Raw genomic sequence first — 16,437 nt, 5'->3', positions numbered from 1 at the left:
CTAAAAATACAAAAATTAGCCAGGCATGGTGGCCCATGCCTATAATACCAGCTACTCTGGAGGCTGAGGCAGGAGAATCACTTGACCCCAGAGGCGGAGGTTGCAGTGAGCCAAGATCGTACCACTGCACTCCAGCCTGGGTGACAGAGCGAGACTCCGTCTCAAAAAAAAAAAGCAAACAAAAAAACCAGTCAGTACTCTAGGGAAGAAATAACAATAGCTATATTATGACATGGTAGTGAGCTGAAGATAATTGAATAGACATAATATATTGTGGAGACAGTTTGATATGAGAGGTGAGAAGAGGTAAGTAGTCATGTATGGCTCTTTGTTTCTGGCTTTAATAACTCCAGTAGTTACTAAAGTGCTGGGATTATAGGCGTGAGCCATTGCACACGGGCTTGACTGGTTTTCTAACCAAGTTCACCAATGTCACCTTGTCCCTACCAATCCAGTCTCCAGAAGAAAGCTAAAGGGATCTTTATAAATATAATATAAAATCGCTTCTCAGCCTTTTGGCTAAGATCAAGTGTAAATATAATATAACTATAAATTGAAACACATCACTCACTATTTAAAGCCCTTCAATTGATATGTTTCATACTCGGAGGGAAACTAATTTTAAGGTAATAACAGAGTATTCTCTTTCCCACAAAGAGAATGTTGCCCCAGTTCTCTGGCAACTCATTCTATGGGTCAGTGGCATTCAACTACTTCAGTACAAAGACAAATATAAGACACAGAAGTTAACTGGGTTAACTAAAGGTTACTAAACCTTTACTAAACCTTACTAAAGGTTACTAATTATTTAATTCCAAAGTAAATACCATAATTTATCTTTTTTTTTCCGAGACAGTCTCGTTCTGTTGACCAGGCTGGAGGGCAGTGATGTGATTTTGGCTCACTGCAAGCTCCACCTCCTGGATTCAAATAATTCTTGTGCCTCAGCCTCCCCGGTAGCTGGGATCACAGGCATGTACCACCACATCCAGCCAATTTTTGTTTTTTTAGTAGAGACGGGTTTTTGCCATGTTGGCCAGGCTGGTCTCGAACTCCTGGCCTCAAGTGATCTGCCCGCCTCGGCCTCCCAAAGCCTGAGATTACAGGCTTGAGTCACTGCACTTGGCCTATAATTTTTTTTAAATTGAGATAAAATTCACATAGCATACAATTTACCATTTCAACGTATACAATTCAGTAGTTTTTAGTGTATTCACATTTGCAACCATCTACACTAATTCCAGAACATTTCTATTACCTAAAAGGAACCCCATATCTATTAACAGTCACTCCTAATTGCCTCCCTCCCCATCTCCTAGAAACCATTTATCTCTTTTCTATCTCTATGGATTTCCTGTTCTGAACATTTCATATAAGTGGGATCATACAATATGCGATCTTTTGTGACTTCTTTCACTCAGCATCATGTTTTTAAGGTTTATCCATGTTGCAGCATGAATTTGTACTTCATTCCTTTTTATGACTGAATAATACTCCATTATATGGATGGACCACATATTGGTTTTTGTTTTTGTTTTGTTTTTTTGAGACAAAAGTTTTGCTCTTGTTGCCCAGGCTGGAGTGCAATGACGTGATCTCAGCTCCCCCAACCTCTGCCTCCCCGGTACAAGCAATTCTCCTGCCTCAGCCTCCCAAGTAGCTGGAATTACAGGCATACGCCACCATGTTCAGTTAATTTTGTATTTTTAGTAGCGATGGGGTTTCTCCATGTTGGTCAGGCTGGTCTTGAACTTCCGACCTCAGGTGATCCACCTGCCTCAGCCTCCCAAAGTGCTAGGATTACAGGTGTGAGCCACCACGCCCGGCCAGACCACATATTGTTTATCCATTTATCAGCTGATCTACATTTAGATTGTTACCACTCTTTTACAATTATGAATATTGTTGCTATTAACACTCATGTACAAGTATTTGCATGGATATATGTTGTCATTTCTCTTGGGATGACCTAGGAATGGAACTGCTGTGTCATATGGCAACTGTACATTTAACTTTTTGAGGAACTGCCAGACTATTTCCCATAGCATCTGTACCATTTTACATTCCTATCAGTAAGGAACCCTATAATGGTTCCCATTTCTCCACATCCTCATCAACAGTTGTTGGGATTTTGTTTTGTGTGTGTGTGTTTTGTTTTGTTTTGTTTTTTTGAGATTTTTAAAGTTATTACAGTCATTCTAGTGAGTGTGAATTGGTATCTCTATTATTATTATTATTATCATTATTATTTAAGAGATAGGGTCTTGCTCTGTTGCCCAGGTTGGAGTGGCACCATCACGGCTCACTGTAGCCTCAACGACACAGGCTCAAGCAGATCCTCCCACCACAGCTTCTCGAATAGCTGGAACTACAGGCATGAACCACCACGCCTATCTCCCTATGTTGCCCAGGCTGGTCTCTAACTTCTGGGTTCAAGTGATCTTCCTGCCTCAGCCTCTCAAAGTGCTGGGATTATAGGCAATGAGCCACCACACCTGGCCTCACTGTGATTTTTATTTGCATCTCCCTAATGAATAATGATGTTGAACACCCTTTCATGTGTTAACTGGCCATCCACACATTTTCTTTGGAGAAATCTCTCTTCAAATTCTTTGTCCTTTTTTTTTTTTTTTTTTTTGAGACGGAGTCTCGCTCTCTCACCCAGGCTGGAGTGCAGTGGTACAATCTCCACTCACTGCAACCGCTGCCTCCGGGGTTCACACCATTCTCCTGCCTCAGCCTCCCAAGTAGCTGGGACTACAGGGGCCCGCCACCACACTCAGCTAATTTTTTTGTATTTTCAGTAGAGACGGGGTTTCACTGTGTTAGCCAGGATGGTCTTGATCTCCTGACCTCAAGTGATCCGTCTACCTCAGTCTCCCAAAGTGTTGGGATTACAGGAGTGAGCACTGTGCCTGGCCCCCATTTCTATAATACAAAAATTACAAAACTTAGTGGGATGTGGTGGCACATGCCTGTAGTCCCAGCTACTCAGAAGGTTGAGGTGGGAGGACAGATTGAGTCTAGGGAGGTTGAAACTACAGTGAGCCATGATGGCACCACTGTACTCCAGCCTGGGCAACATGGTGAGACCCTGTCTCAAAAAAATAAAAACTTAAAAAAAAAATTTTAATTTTAAGGGCCAGGCGTGGTGGCTCACGCCTGTAATCCCAGCACTTTGGGAGGCCAAGGTGGGCAGATCACACGGTCAGGAGTTCGAGACCAGCATGGCCAATATGGTGAAACCCTGTCTCTTCTAATAATACAAAAATTAGCCAGGCGTGGTGGCGCATGCCTGTAGTCCCAGCTACTCAGGAGGCTGAGGCAGGAGAATCGCTTGAAGCCGGGAAGCGGAGGTTGCAGCGAGCCAGGATGGCGCCACTGACTCCAGTCTGGGCAACAGAGCAAGACTCCATCTCACAAAAAAAAAAAAAATTAGTTTTAATAAAGTCCAATTTATCTATTTGTTCTTTTGCACCTTTGGAGTCATATTTAAGAAACCTGCGTAATCCAAGTTCATAAATATTTAAACCTGTATTTTCTTCTAAGTATTTTATAGTTTCAGTTCTTATATTTAGGTCTTTGATCCATTAAAATCATAATTCTTGAAAGCTAAGAATTTCAATTATAAGATCTAGAGGCTTAAGAGAAAAGAGAGCCTTTTTTCACCCAGGCTGGGGTGCAATGGCACGATCTCAGCTCACTGCAACCTCCATCTCCCGGGTTCAAGTGATTCTCCTGCCTCAGCCTCCCGAGTAGCTGGTGTTACAGACACCTGCCACCACTTCCAGCTAATTTTTTGTATTTTGAGTAGAGATGGGGTTTCCCTGTTGGCCAGGCTGGTCTTGAACTCCTGACCTTGTGATCCGCCCGCCTCAGCCTCCCAAGGTGCTGGGATTACAGGCATGAGCCATTGTGCCTGGCCAAAAGAGAGCTTCTTATTTATTTTTTCTTTCTTTCTTTCTTTCTTTTTGAGGGACAGGGTCTCTCTCTTGTTGCCCAGGCTGGAGTGCAGTGGTAGAATCGTATGTAGTCTCAACCTCCTGGGCTCATGTGATCCTCCCACCTCAGCCTCCTGAGTAGCTGGGACTACAGGCGTGTGTCACCATGCTCAGCTAATTTTTGTATTTTTGTAGAGACAGGGTCTCACTACGTTGCCTAGGCTGGTCTCTAACTTCTGGGCTCAAGTCATCTTAACTGTGCCAGCCTCCCAAAGTGCTAGGATTATAGGCATGAGCCTCTGCACCCAGCCAGGATTTAATATTGATATGGAATCTCTGAAATTACTTATTCCTTTGTAAAATGTAGTAACATACATTTTGAACTCAAATATGTGTGTGTGTGTTTATATGTGTGTATATAAAAATTAACCCTCAGAACCATACCACTGCACCCGGCCAAGACAGCTTTTCAAACTCTAAAACTGTGATTTTAACTATCACCAACCAAACCAAGAAAACTTTCATGGTACAGTTTGTTGTGTAAACTTCAGCACAGAGGAAAGGCAGGTGATGACATAAGTACAGTTCTCTCACACTGATCAAGATGACATAAAAACTTGGGGGAAGAGTTCAAAGAAAAAAAAAGTTAAAAGAAAGAGTGGATGTAAATTCAGAATTTTTACCTCCTGTCCTATCTGGAGCTAAATCTTATTTGAGAGGCCAGGTGAGGTGGCTCATGCCTATAATCCCAGCACTTGGGGAGGCTGGGGAGGGTGGATCACCTTAGGCCAGGAGTTCGAGACCAGCCTGGCAACATGGCAAAACCCTGTCTCTACCAAAATACAAAAAATTAGCCAGGCACAGTAGAAGCGCCTGTAATCCTAGCTACTCGGGAGGTTGAGGCAGGAGAATCGCTTGAATCTAGGAGGCAGAAGCTGCAGTAAGCCAAGATCGAGTCATTGCACTCCAGCCTGAGCAACAAGAATGAAACTGTCTCAAAAAAAAAAAAAAAAAAAACTTATTTGTGGAAGGGTAAGAAAAATCTCCAGTGTTTGTGGGGAGAGACCCAGAATGGGAAATAATTGTCTTTCCCTTTCCCAAGTTATGGTCCAGGGACTGTAGCCATTTAGCAAAACCTTGCACCTAATACAATATCATGCCTTGCTAAAGGCATAATAGCCAATGACATGCCCAAACTATATTCCTGAAAAGCTGCTTTATAAGAGTCCCAAGCACATCAGCACTCTCCATTGGGCCAGTATAACCCAAAGAGCCTGGGATTAAGGAGGACCCAGCATGCACAGATGTGTTCCCCAGAGGCTACAATAGTAGCAGGGACATCATCCTCAGAAGTGGCGGAAGCAGACAATCCCATTCAAGACCAAGCCAGTCATTCGCAATGGCTCAGAAGGACAGAGGATGGCACAAAGATAATATGACTCTCCCTTAATGCCAGGAAAAATTATAAGATTTCTCTACCGATACCATCTACCATAGGAAAAAAAAAGGGAAGGGGTGGGCTATGTGAGGAAACTGAATATTTATCCAAAGGACAAAGTATTTAGAAGGGTTTAGATTAACATGCAATTAATTTAGTTAAACCAGAAGCTACTGACTTTTTATCCTAAAGTGGCAAGATTGTTTAGCAGGATTGTTCTCTATTGACTAGTAGAAACAGAGCTAAGGAAATTTTAGTTATTTAGAAATAAAGTTGGCCAAGCACAATGGCTCACACCTGTTATCCCAGTACTTTAAGAGGTCAGGGGGGGAGGGTCACTTGAGCCCAGGAGTTGGAGACCAGCCTGAGCAACATAGTAAGACCTCATCTCTAGGCCGGGCACGGTGGCTCGCGCCTGTAATCCCAGCACTTTGGGAGGCCAAGGGGCAGTGGATCACTTGAGGTTAGGGGTTCGAGACCAGCCTGGCCAACATAGCAAAATCCCATCTCCACTAAAAAATACAAAAATCAGGCCGAACGCAGTGGCTCGCGCCTGTAATCCTAGCACTTTGGGAGGCCAAGGCGGGCGGATCACCTGAGGTCGGGAGTTCGAGACCAGCCTGACCAACATGGAGAAACCTCGCCTCTACTAAAAACACAAAATTAGCCTGGTGTGGTGACGCATGCCTGTAATCCCAGCTACTCGGGAGGCTGAGGCAGAAGAATGGCTTGAACCTGGGGGGCGAAGGTTGTGGTGAGCCGAGATCGCACCATTGCACTCTGGACAACAAGAGCGAAACTCCATATCAAAAAAGCAAAAAACAAAAATTAGCCAGGTGTGATGACATGCACCTGCAATTCCAGCTACTTGGAAGGTTGAGGCATGAGAATTGCTTGAACCCAGGAGGCAGAGGTTTCAGTGACCGAGATTGCACCACTGCACTCCAGCTTGGTGACAGAGTGAGACTGCCTCCAAAAAAAAAAAAAGAAAAGAAAACTACATCTTTGTATATTTAAGTATATAGTCTACACAATTTATGCCTACTATACTTCCAATTGGGTTTTCCACTGCACAAAAGGTAAAATGTAAAGCACTTGCCTATGTGATCTGACGCTTATCCACCTGTCCAAAATCACAACATTCTCCACTAGGACAACCACAGTCACACTGGATTCTGTCCATTCCTAAAACGTCAAGGTCTTTTCTGTATCACAGTTTTTCCACACACCATTTCCTTCACTTAGGATGCCTTTCCCATAGCTCTTTAATAGGTTGCTTCAACTCAGCCTTTAATTTCAGTTTAAATGTTTCTTCTTTTCAAGGCCTTCTCTGAACACCCAATATAAAGTAGGTATTCCCTGTTATCCCATAGCACAGTACCATATTATTTTCTTTTTTTCTTTTTTCTCTTTTTTTTTTTTTTGAGATGGAGTTTCCCTCTTGTTGCCCAGGCTGGAGTGCAGTTGCAAGATCTCGGCTCACTGCAACCTCTGCCTCCCAGGTTCAAGCAATTCTCCTGCCTCAGCGTCCCCAGTAGCTGGGATTACAAGGGCACGCTACCATGCCCAGTTAAGTTTTTGTACTTTTAGTAGAGATGGGGTTTCACCATCTTGGCCAGACTGGTCTTGAACTTCTGACCTCTGGTGATCCACCTGCCTCAGCCTCCCAAAGTGCTGGGAATACAGGCATGAGCCACTGCACCCGGCCTTTATCCTACATTTAAAATCTCTCTCTTTTTTTTTGTCAATTACTACTTTAGATTGACATCATAGAAAAAAAATTGTCTCTCTGTGCTTCACTGGTTTTCGATGGCCCTCCAAGAATGCAATCACAAGGATTCCATATTTAATGGGGAAACTGTGGAGGACAGTAACTACGTAAAGGGCACTTTGAATATCCACCCCATGTAACTTCAAAATAGTCTCATCCCAAGCTATCCTTCTGATGATATATTACTATAACAGAGAATCCAATGAAACTGTCATTTCTGCCTATAGGACAACGAAACTTCTAATTTCAACATAAAGGTCAGTTTAGCCCTCTTATTTTAATCCACTTGCCTATGTGTGTTACATTGATGATAACAAGTTGCTAATGGCAACTTCATCCAAAAGTCTGTTGAAATCATTTAAGCACCTGATATTTCATTATAATCCTCAGATTTTCCCCAGAAGTTGAGGATGGATTTCTGTTCTGTCTTCCTGTCTAGATAAGAGAGTAAACACGACAACATGAAAACGATTTCCTTACAAGCTGTCAATAGTAAAAAGCTGTTCAAAAAATAAAAGGCATAATTTTTAAAATGTTATCATTTTTTAAGATCTCAAGAAGAACTAGAATTTGAAGACTGTTTACTGTATACAGTATAAAACTGCAAATAACATAATTCCCAGTGCCATATTTAAGAATGTTCTCCCCTCCTATAAACTGCATTAAAAAAATATATTATCACAGTAAGACAGCAGAGAGCAAGTCAGTTAATTTCTGTGGCAAATATGGCAGACACTGTGAGTTGTCTAACAATTATTCCTTCTGGCCAGGAACAGTGGCTCACGCCTATAATCCCAACATTTTGGGAGGCCGAGGCAGGTGAATCGCCTGAGGTCAGGAGTTCAAGACCAGCCTGGTCAACATGGTGAAACCCCATCTCTACTAAAAACACAAAAAATTAGTCGGCCGTGGTGGCGGGTGCCTGTAATCCCAGGTACTGGGGAGGCTGAGGCAGGAGAATCGCTTGAACCCAGCAAGCAGACGTTCCAGTGAGCCGAGATCCCACCATTGCATTCCAGCCTGGGCAACAAGAGCAAGACTCCGTCTCAAAACAAACAAACAAATGAAAAAACCCAATTATTCCTTTTCTACCTTTCTTCCTGGCTGGCACAGCCTGCCTGTACTTCAGAGGCCAAAGTACCAGTAAGGCTTCCTTGCAGCCTCCCTTACAGCCAGGGCGTGGCATGTAACCAACCCAATCCTAGCTACTGGGGTCTAAGAGAGTTGAAGGTAGTTGGCAGGCCTTTAGAAAAGGTTTCTTCACTAATACGGGGATATGCACAGGAGGAAACTGCTATTTCACCCAAGAACTTAGTTATGGCTGCATATGACCCCTGGAACTGCTAAAGCCATCTTACAACCCTTACGAAAGATATCACAAACTTGCTGAACTGTAACAGAGAGAAGAGCAGAGTAGGTATCTGATGGTATCATTGAGCCCTTGGACTGACAATGGAAAAGCCCTGCCTTCAGGCTTCTTGTTAGATAATGTTATCTTGGTTTATGGCTTTCCTTTAAGCCATTTTTATTTGGATATTGCTACTTGAGGGTCAAAGCATCCTAAGGAATCTCTATCTGCTTACTTCAGGTCCAATTTTCTGAGTTGAGTCAACATTATCAGCATCTCTACCTTGTGCCTAGTCCTTCACTGACATGTCTTTCATTAAGAAGCAAGCGCAACGTAATTATACTCACATATATGCTTCACCCATAAAGTCTGTTTCTTCTGCAACACCTCTAGAATGGTCAAGGAGAAGGTACTTTTTGCTTCTCTGGTGTATTTTTCAGTTATGTCTGTTTTTAACAGCATTACAGATGTGACCCAATTTTTACCTTACACTTCCTTTCTTCTTATCCTCTAACACCAATTGTACTGAAATTACAATTGATCTAAAAGTTTCAAAAACAAAATGCTCAAGAAAGGATAAAGATTTTTTTTCTGGAGGGTGGTCCACATCATTAAACAGAGCTGAATGACAAGGCATCTTGAATGATGAATAACTGAATGTGCCATTCTTTATACATAAAGAAAACAAAAACCCAATCTCTATTTTAAAATGAAGATAAAGAGAGGCATAATAAATAACATACAGGTGAGATCAGAATCCTATCTTAGTGGCCGGGTGCGGTGGCTCACACCTGTAATCCCGACACTGGGAGGCTGAGGCAGGCGAATCACAAGGTCAGGAGTTCAAGACCAGCCTGGCCAACATGGTGAAACCCCATCTCTACTAAAAGTACAAAAATGAGCTGGGCGTGGTGGCAGGCACCTGTAATCCCAGCTACTTGGGAAGCTGAGGCAGGAGAATCGCTTGAACCTGGGAAGTGGAGGTTGCAGTGAGCCTAGATTGTGCCACTCCTCTCCAGCCTGGGCGACGGAGCAAGACTCTGTCTTGCAAAAAAAAAAAGAATCCTACCTTAGTACAGTTAATTTGTTAATATATCTTTTGATTTTTAAATTTTGATTTTCTTTTTACTTTTCATTTTTTTCCTAATTTAGCTCCCATTTATAAGCACAGTTAATTTTTTTTTTTTTTGAGACAGAATCTTGTTCTTGTCACCCAAGCTAGAATGCAGTGGCGCCATCTCAGCTCACTGCAACCTCCGCCTCCTGGGTTCAAGCGATTCTCCTGCCTCAACCTCCTGAGTAGCTGGGATTACAGGCACCCGCCATCATGCTCGGCTAATTTCTGTATTTTTGTAGAGATAGGGTTTCACCATGTTGGCCAGGCTGGTCTTAAACTCCTGACCTCAGGTGATCCACCTGCCTTGGCCTCCCAAAGTGCTAGGATTACAAGCGTGAACCACCACGCCCGGCCAGCACAGTTAATTTTTAAGAGACCTCATATGTTTCTTGCATGATAGCTTAAAAGGATTAGATCCTACATTTTTCATGTTTACTCACAACATGAAAGGAATCCTTAAACAAGAGTTGATAAACCTTTGTTGACTGTTACTCAGCAATGCAAGAAAATGAAGACCTACCCAAACCAGCCATGCAGATTAACTGACATTCATTAGGAAAAGGTTTTTCTAAGAGGAAAATAGATAACCTATTACAAAGAACAGTTCTCAAATCTTTTGGTCTCGGGACTACTTTACCTATTTATGTATAAGTTTCAAGTTTGGGCTTAGAAAGAATTTAATAATTGTGATAATTTTGTTTTCTTTTCTTTTCTTTTTTTTACTCCTGGGCCCAAGTGGTCCAGCAAAGTTGAAGCATACAAAAATCATTCTGTCGCCCAGGCTGGAGTGCAGTGGAACGATCTGGGTTCACTACAACCTTCACCTCCTGGGTTCAGGTAATTCTCGTGCCTCAGCCTTCCCAGTAGCTGGGATTGCAAGCATGCAGCACCACACCCAGCTAATTAATTTGTTGTGACTTTGGTAAAGACAGGGTTTCTCTGTGATGGCCAGGCTGATCTAAAACTCCTGGCCTCAAGTGATCCACCAACCTCAGCCTCCTAAGTGCTAGGATTACAGGCATGAGCCACCATGCCCAGCTTAAACTATTGTATTTCTATATACTCATGGTGAACAATCTGAAAATGAAGTTAAGAAAACCATTCTGAGCCAGGCGTGGTGGTGCACACCTGTAATCTCAGTTACTCAGGAGGCTGCGGCAAGAGCATGTCTTAAGCCCAGGAGTTCAAGGCCATCCTGGGCCACACAGTAAGACCCTATCTCTTAATAAATAAATATTTCTTTTTACAATAGCATCAAAAAGAATACTTAGTAATAAATTCAACAAAAAGTACAAAACTTGTTTTTTATTAGTTGATTACGCATTTTATTTTGAAACAACAAATATCTTAAATTTTTAAAGGCCAATTCTCCTAAAACATTTAAGCCAAATACACACAAGTATATAGACTCAAAGTATTACTGCTATAGCCTTGATTCTCTTAAATTCTGTACTTGATTCTAAATTATTCTGGGGCTAGAATATGCTTGCCATTAAGGAAATAATCTTCTTATGCTACAGAAATTTGGAAGTTACCATCTCATATAATTTTTGGGAATTGCTAACTTAGCTTACTCGGTTTTAAGAAATGCAAAACTTATCCTCTGACAGTGATAAAACATTCCTGAGAGAAGTTTTAAAAGACCTACATATACAGAAAGATACCCCATGTTAATGAATCAGAAGATGTAATATTGTTAAAATGGCACTAATTCTCAAGTTATAGATTCAACATAATCCCCCTCAAAATTCCAGCTGACTTCTGTGCAGAAATTAATATCATGACACTAATTCATATGGACATAGAATAACCAATCTTGGGGGAAAAAAAAGTTGGAAGACTCTTATTTCCCAATTTCAAAATTTACTACAAAGCTAGAGTAATCGGCCCGGCACAGTGGCTCATGCCTGTAATCCCAGCACTTTGGGAGGCCGAGGAGGGCAGATCACCTGAGGTCAGGAGTTCAAGATCAGCCTGACTAACATGGTAAAACCCCATCTCTACTGAAAATACAAAAATTAGCCGGGCGTAGTGGCACGCGCCTGTAATCCCAGCTACTCAGGGGGCTGAGGCAGGAGAATTGCTTGAACCTGGAAGGCAGAGGTTGCGGTGAGTCAAGATCGTGCCATTGCACTCCAGCCTGGGCAACAGAGTGAGATCCCATTTCAAACAAAAAAAAAGCTAAAGTAATCAAGACAAGGTAGTACCGGTATAAGGATAGACATATGGATGAACTGAACTGGCATCCAAATATAAACTTTCACATGTAGGTCAATTTATTTTTCATAGAGTGTGAAGACAATTCAATGGGAAAGAAAGTCTTTTGAACAAATAAACTGGATAGCCACGTGCAAAAGAATGAAATTGGATCCTTTTCTCACATTATGTACAAAAAGTAACACAAAGTGGATAAAAACCTAAATGTAAAAGCAAAAACTATGAAACTCTTAGAAGAAAACAAAGGCGTAAATCTTCATGACCTCCAATTAGACAATGATTTCTTACATATGATACCAAAAGCATAAGTATTAAAAGAAAACATTTATAAATTGGACTTCGTCAAAATTTAAAACTTGTGCTTCAAAGTCACTAAGAAAAATGGGAAAATATAACCTAAAAAATGAAAGAAAACATTTTCAAATGATATATCTGGTAAGGAACTTATATCTAGAACATATTAAAAAAACTCTTACAATTCAATAAAAGACAACCCGACTTAAAAATGGGCAAAGGATCTGAATAGACATTTCTCCAAATAAGACATAAAAATGGCCCATAAACACATGAAAAGATGCTAAATATTATTAGTCATCAAGGAACTGCAAAAAAATACTTCATACCCATGAGGATGATTACAATAAAAAACACACATAACAAGTGTTGGTGAAGAAATAGAGAAACTGGAACTTTCATTCACTGCTGGTAAGAATTAAAATGGTGTAGCCACTGTGGAAAACAATTTGGCAGTACCTCAAAAATTTAAACATGGAAGTACCATTCTTAGGTATAAACGCACCCAAAAGAACTGAAAACATATGCACACACAAAAGTTCACAGCAGCATCATTCAGAATAGTCAAAAACTGGAAATAATCTAAGTGTCAATCAATAATGAATAGATTTTTAAAATGTGGTACAGTCATACAACAAAAACTAGCCATAAAAAGAAATGAAGTACATGATACATGCTACATGCATAAACCTTTAAAATACTATGCCAAGTGAAAGACAGTTACAAAGGGTCACACACACCTTTTACAGGAAAAGTCCAGAATAGACCGATTTGGTGAGACAGAAAGTAGAAAGTATATTTTTACCTTTTCAAATTAAATTATTTTTAAAAATGAATGGCTCAAAAATTTATATGCTATGTGTTTCTAAATCCTAACAATCTTCTAAAATATTTTTAAGAGAGAAAAAAAGCATGCTATGAATCAAGAAAAACAGACCTGGAATTTTAAACCAGCTAAGGAAAACTCAAAGGTGGAAAATTCATTTGACTTAGTGGAATGCTATCGAATGTTCCCTTCAAGCTGAATTTTGGTCTTCATTTGAATGGGAAATTACTACGAATAATTAAACTTCACTGTGTTGGGCATGGTGGCTCACACCTGTAATCCCAGCACTTTGGGAGGCAGAGGCGGGCTTATCGCTTGAGCCCAGGAGTTCGAGACCAGCCTGGACAACATGGTGAAACCCCACGTCTACCAAAAATACAAAAGTTAGCCGGGAGTGGCGGCAGGCGCCTATAGTCCTATCTACTCAAGAGGCTGAGGTGGGAGGATTGCCTGAGCCCAGGAAGTGGAGGCTGTGGTGAACTGTGATCGTGCCACTGCACTCCAGCCTGGGTGACATAGTGAGACTCTGTCTCAAAAAATAAAAATCAAAAAACTTTACTTTGCAAATTATCTGTATATTTTACAAAAGTAATCATAAATGTAAAGTTGAAACTCATTAGACTTTATATCACAGTACATAATTTCTAACTAAATGGAACAAATACTTAAAATACTTCTTGGAATAGTATAAATAGGATAACTTTGGAGTCTGATACACAGGTTTGAATCTCAGCCTATTTACAAGCTTGGTGATCATCAACAACTTGTTTGGTTTCTGTGGGCCTCACTCCCTGCTTCTTTTTGTTTGTTTGTTTGTTTTTTAGATGGGGTTTTGCTCTTGTTACCCAGGTGGAGTGCAATGGCGCAATCTCGTCTCACCGAAACCTCCGCCTCCCAGGTTCAAGCGATTCTCCTGCCTCAGCCTCCCGAGCAGCTGGTATTATAGGCACGCGCCCCCACACCAGGCTAATTTTGTATTTTTTGTAAAGATGAGGTTTCTCCATGTTGGTCAGGCTAGTCTCCAACTCCCAGTCTCAGGTGATCTGCTCACCTAGGCCTCCCAAAGTGCTGGGATTACAGGTATGAGCCACCACCCCCAGCCACTCGCTGCTTCTAATAAATCAGGAATTATAATACCTATAGTCTGAAAAGAAATACTGCAAATATTCACTAAATGGGGGGAAGAAATGGATAATTTCATTCTGCTTTTTAAAAACCTATTTCTACTCTTCACATTTTTTTACTTGCATGTAATTTTAAAACATAATGACCAGATGCAGTGGCTCAACACCTGTAATTCCAACACTTTCGGAGGCCAAGGTGGGCAGATCACTTGAGGCCAGGAGTTTCAGAACAGCCTGGCCAACACGGTGGAACTTCGTCTCTATTAAAAATACAAAAAAATTAGCCGGGCATGGTGGCAAGTACCTGTAAACCCGGCTGCTTGGGAGGCTGAGGCAGGAGAATCACTAGAACCTGGGAGGCAGAGGCTGCAGTGAGCTGAGTTTGCACCGCTGTACTCCAGCATGGGCAATTGAGCAAGACTGTCTAAAACAAAACAAAAACATAATGATGATTTTAAAAATAAAAACATCTATTTTATAGGGTACTCGTGAAGCCAGTTTGCAAGGCACCTACACATAGGAGATTCTCAATTAAAAAAAAAAAAAATAGTAATTTCCACAACTCTATTCCTCACCTCTTCCAAAGCTTCTTCAATTCTGCCTTTCCTTTTTTGAGATGGAGTCTTTTCTCTGTTGCCCAGGCTGGAATGCAACGGCACGATCTTGGCTCACTGCAACCTCTCCGCCTGATTCAAGCGGTTCTCCTGAGTAGCTGGAACTACGAGCACCGCTCCACCACCACCACGCCTGTCTAATTTTTGTAGGCCCCCCCACTATGCTTGGCTTATTTTTGTATTTTTAGTAGAGACGGGGATTCACCATGTTGGCCAGGCTGGTCTTGAACTCCTGACCTCAAGTGATTCGTCCGCCTCAGCCTCCCAAAGTGCTGAGACTACAGGTGTAAGACACCTCCTTAGCCCCAATTCCACCTTCTTGAATTCAGGTGAACAGGCCACAGAAGCAGCAAAGTGAAACATTTATTTTTCTGAAGGCTAAGGTTATAAAGATAAACAAAGACAATAAAACTAAGCTTTTAAACCCTTTTCCTCAGAACATAACCAAATAATTTAATCCAAAAAGAAAAATATTTCCGTATGTTTACTGATGCCAATCATGTTATTCTGAAACTCCAAGGGTTTTTTGCAGGAGTGGGGGATTGTGATGTAAGAGAGTAAAACGATAATACATCTAGTAAAAAGGGAATTTGATACCTTAATCTTTTGACCATCAATGAAAATTCAGGATTCAGGTCAGAGTATATTTTTCACTGAAAAACGCAGCGCAAGTACAATTAATGGCAATGATTTATTTAGCAAGTAAATTAAAATATAAGTTCCACCTGTATAAAAAGATAATTTTTACTGTGAGAGTACACTGAGATAGATGAATGTAATTTAACAGATCCAGGTTGTCACTTTATATTTTACACAATATTTCGAGAACTAAGAACTTTCTCTTCCATATTCTAAAAGACGAATAACGTGAACATATCAGGAAGCACCGTCGTTCTGCGGATCAAATGGGTGTCATTTTAAAACCACCCAAGTACACTGAGACCGCTAACACTAGTAATGTGGCGTTTGGCAGCCTGTCTTAATGACTGTCATTAGAGCTTTATTTTTTAGTTTCTTTTTATAGAGATGAGTCCAGGCTGGTCTTGAACTCCTGGGCTCAGGGCAATCAACCTGCTTTGGCCCCCAAAGAGCTGGGATTACAGGCGTAAGCCACCGTGCCGGCCTCGTTAGTTTTAAAAGCGCCAAAGACATCCATAGGAATGCGTAACTTTAGCATTTCCTACCAAGTATGTATAAATACATAACTGAACCCTCGTATAGCATAAAGTTTATAAATCATATACTGAGGCAAGGCTCACGTCTGTAATCCCAGCACTTTGGGAGGCCGAGGCGGGCGGATCACTTGAGGTCAGGCGTTGGGAGACCAGCCTGGCCAACACGGCGAAACCGCATCTCTACTAAAAATACAAAAATTGGCCGGGCGTGGTGGCGCATGCCTATAACCCCAGCTACCTGGGAGGCTGAGGTGGGGAGAATCGCTAGAACGAACCCATGGAGGCGGAAGCTGCAGTGAGCCGAGATGGTGCCACTACACTCCCGCCTGGGCGACAGAGCAAGATTCCGTCTCAGATAAATAAATAAAATAAAATAAAAAATAAATCATATACTGAACCATTTAACAAACACATATATTCCTGAGAAAGAATTTCCTTGGGGCATTATCGAATTTCTAGTTTCCTTATTTTACACTATTTCAGAGGGAGATAAGGTCTCCCTCTGTCGCCCAGGCTGGGGTGCGGTGAAGTGATCGTAGCTCACTGCAGCCTCGGACTCCTGGGCTTAAGTC

General features: G+C 41.5%; 1 protein-coding gene across 2 annotated transcripts in view; it reads right to left on the bottom strand.

Moving 5' to 3' along the window:
• Positions 1 to 15,349, bottom strand: part of FAM35A (family with sequence similarity 35, member A) — a 94,117-nt gene extending 78,768 nt beyond the window's left edge. For both annotated transcript variants that reach the window (XM_011990892.1, XM_011990894.1), the window contains exon 1: positions 15,288 to 15,349. The gene's annotated coding sequence lies outside the window, so the exon portion shown is untranslated. The remainder of the gene's footprint in view (positions 1 to 15,287) is intronic.
• Positions 15,350 to 16,437: the final 1,088 nt, after the last annotated feature.

This window comes from Mandrillus leucophaeus, unplaced genomic scaffold (assembly GCF_000951045.1).
Source record: "Mandrillus leucophaeus isolate KB7577 unplaced genomic scaffold, Mleu.le_1.0 Scaffold388, whole genome shotgun sequence".
NCBI classification, from domain to species: domain Eukaryota; kingdom Metazoa; phylum Chordata; class Mammalia; order Primates; family Cercopithecidae; genus Mandrillus; species Mandrillus leucophaeus.
Note: the sequence above shows the minus strand (reverse complement) of the source record. Positions and strands in the feature narration are given on the sequence as shown.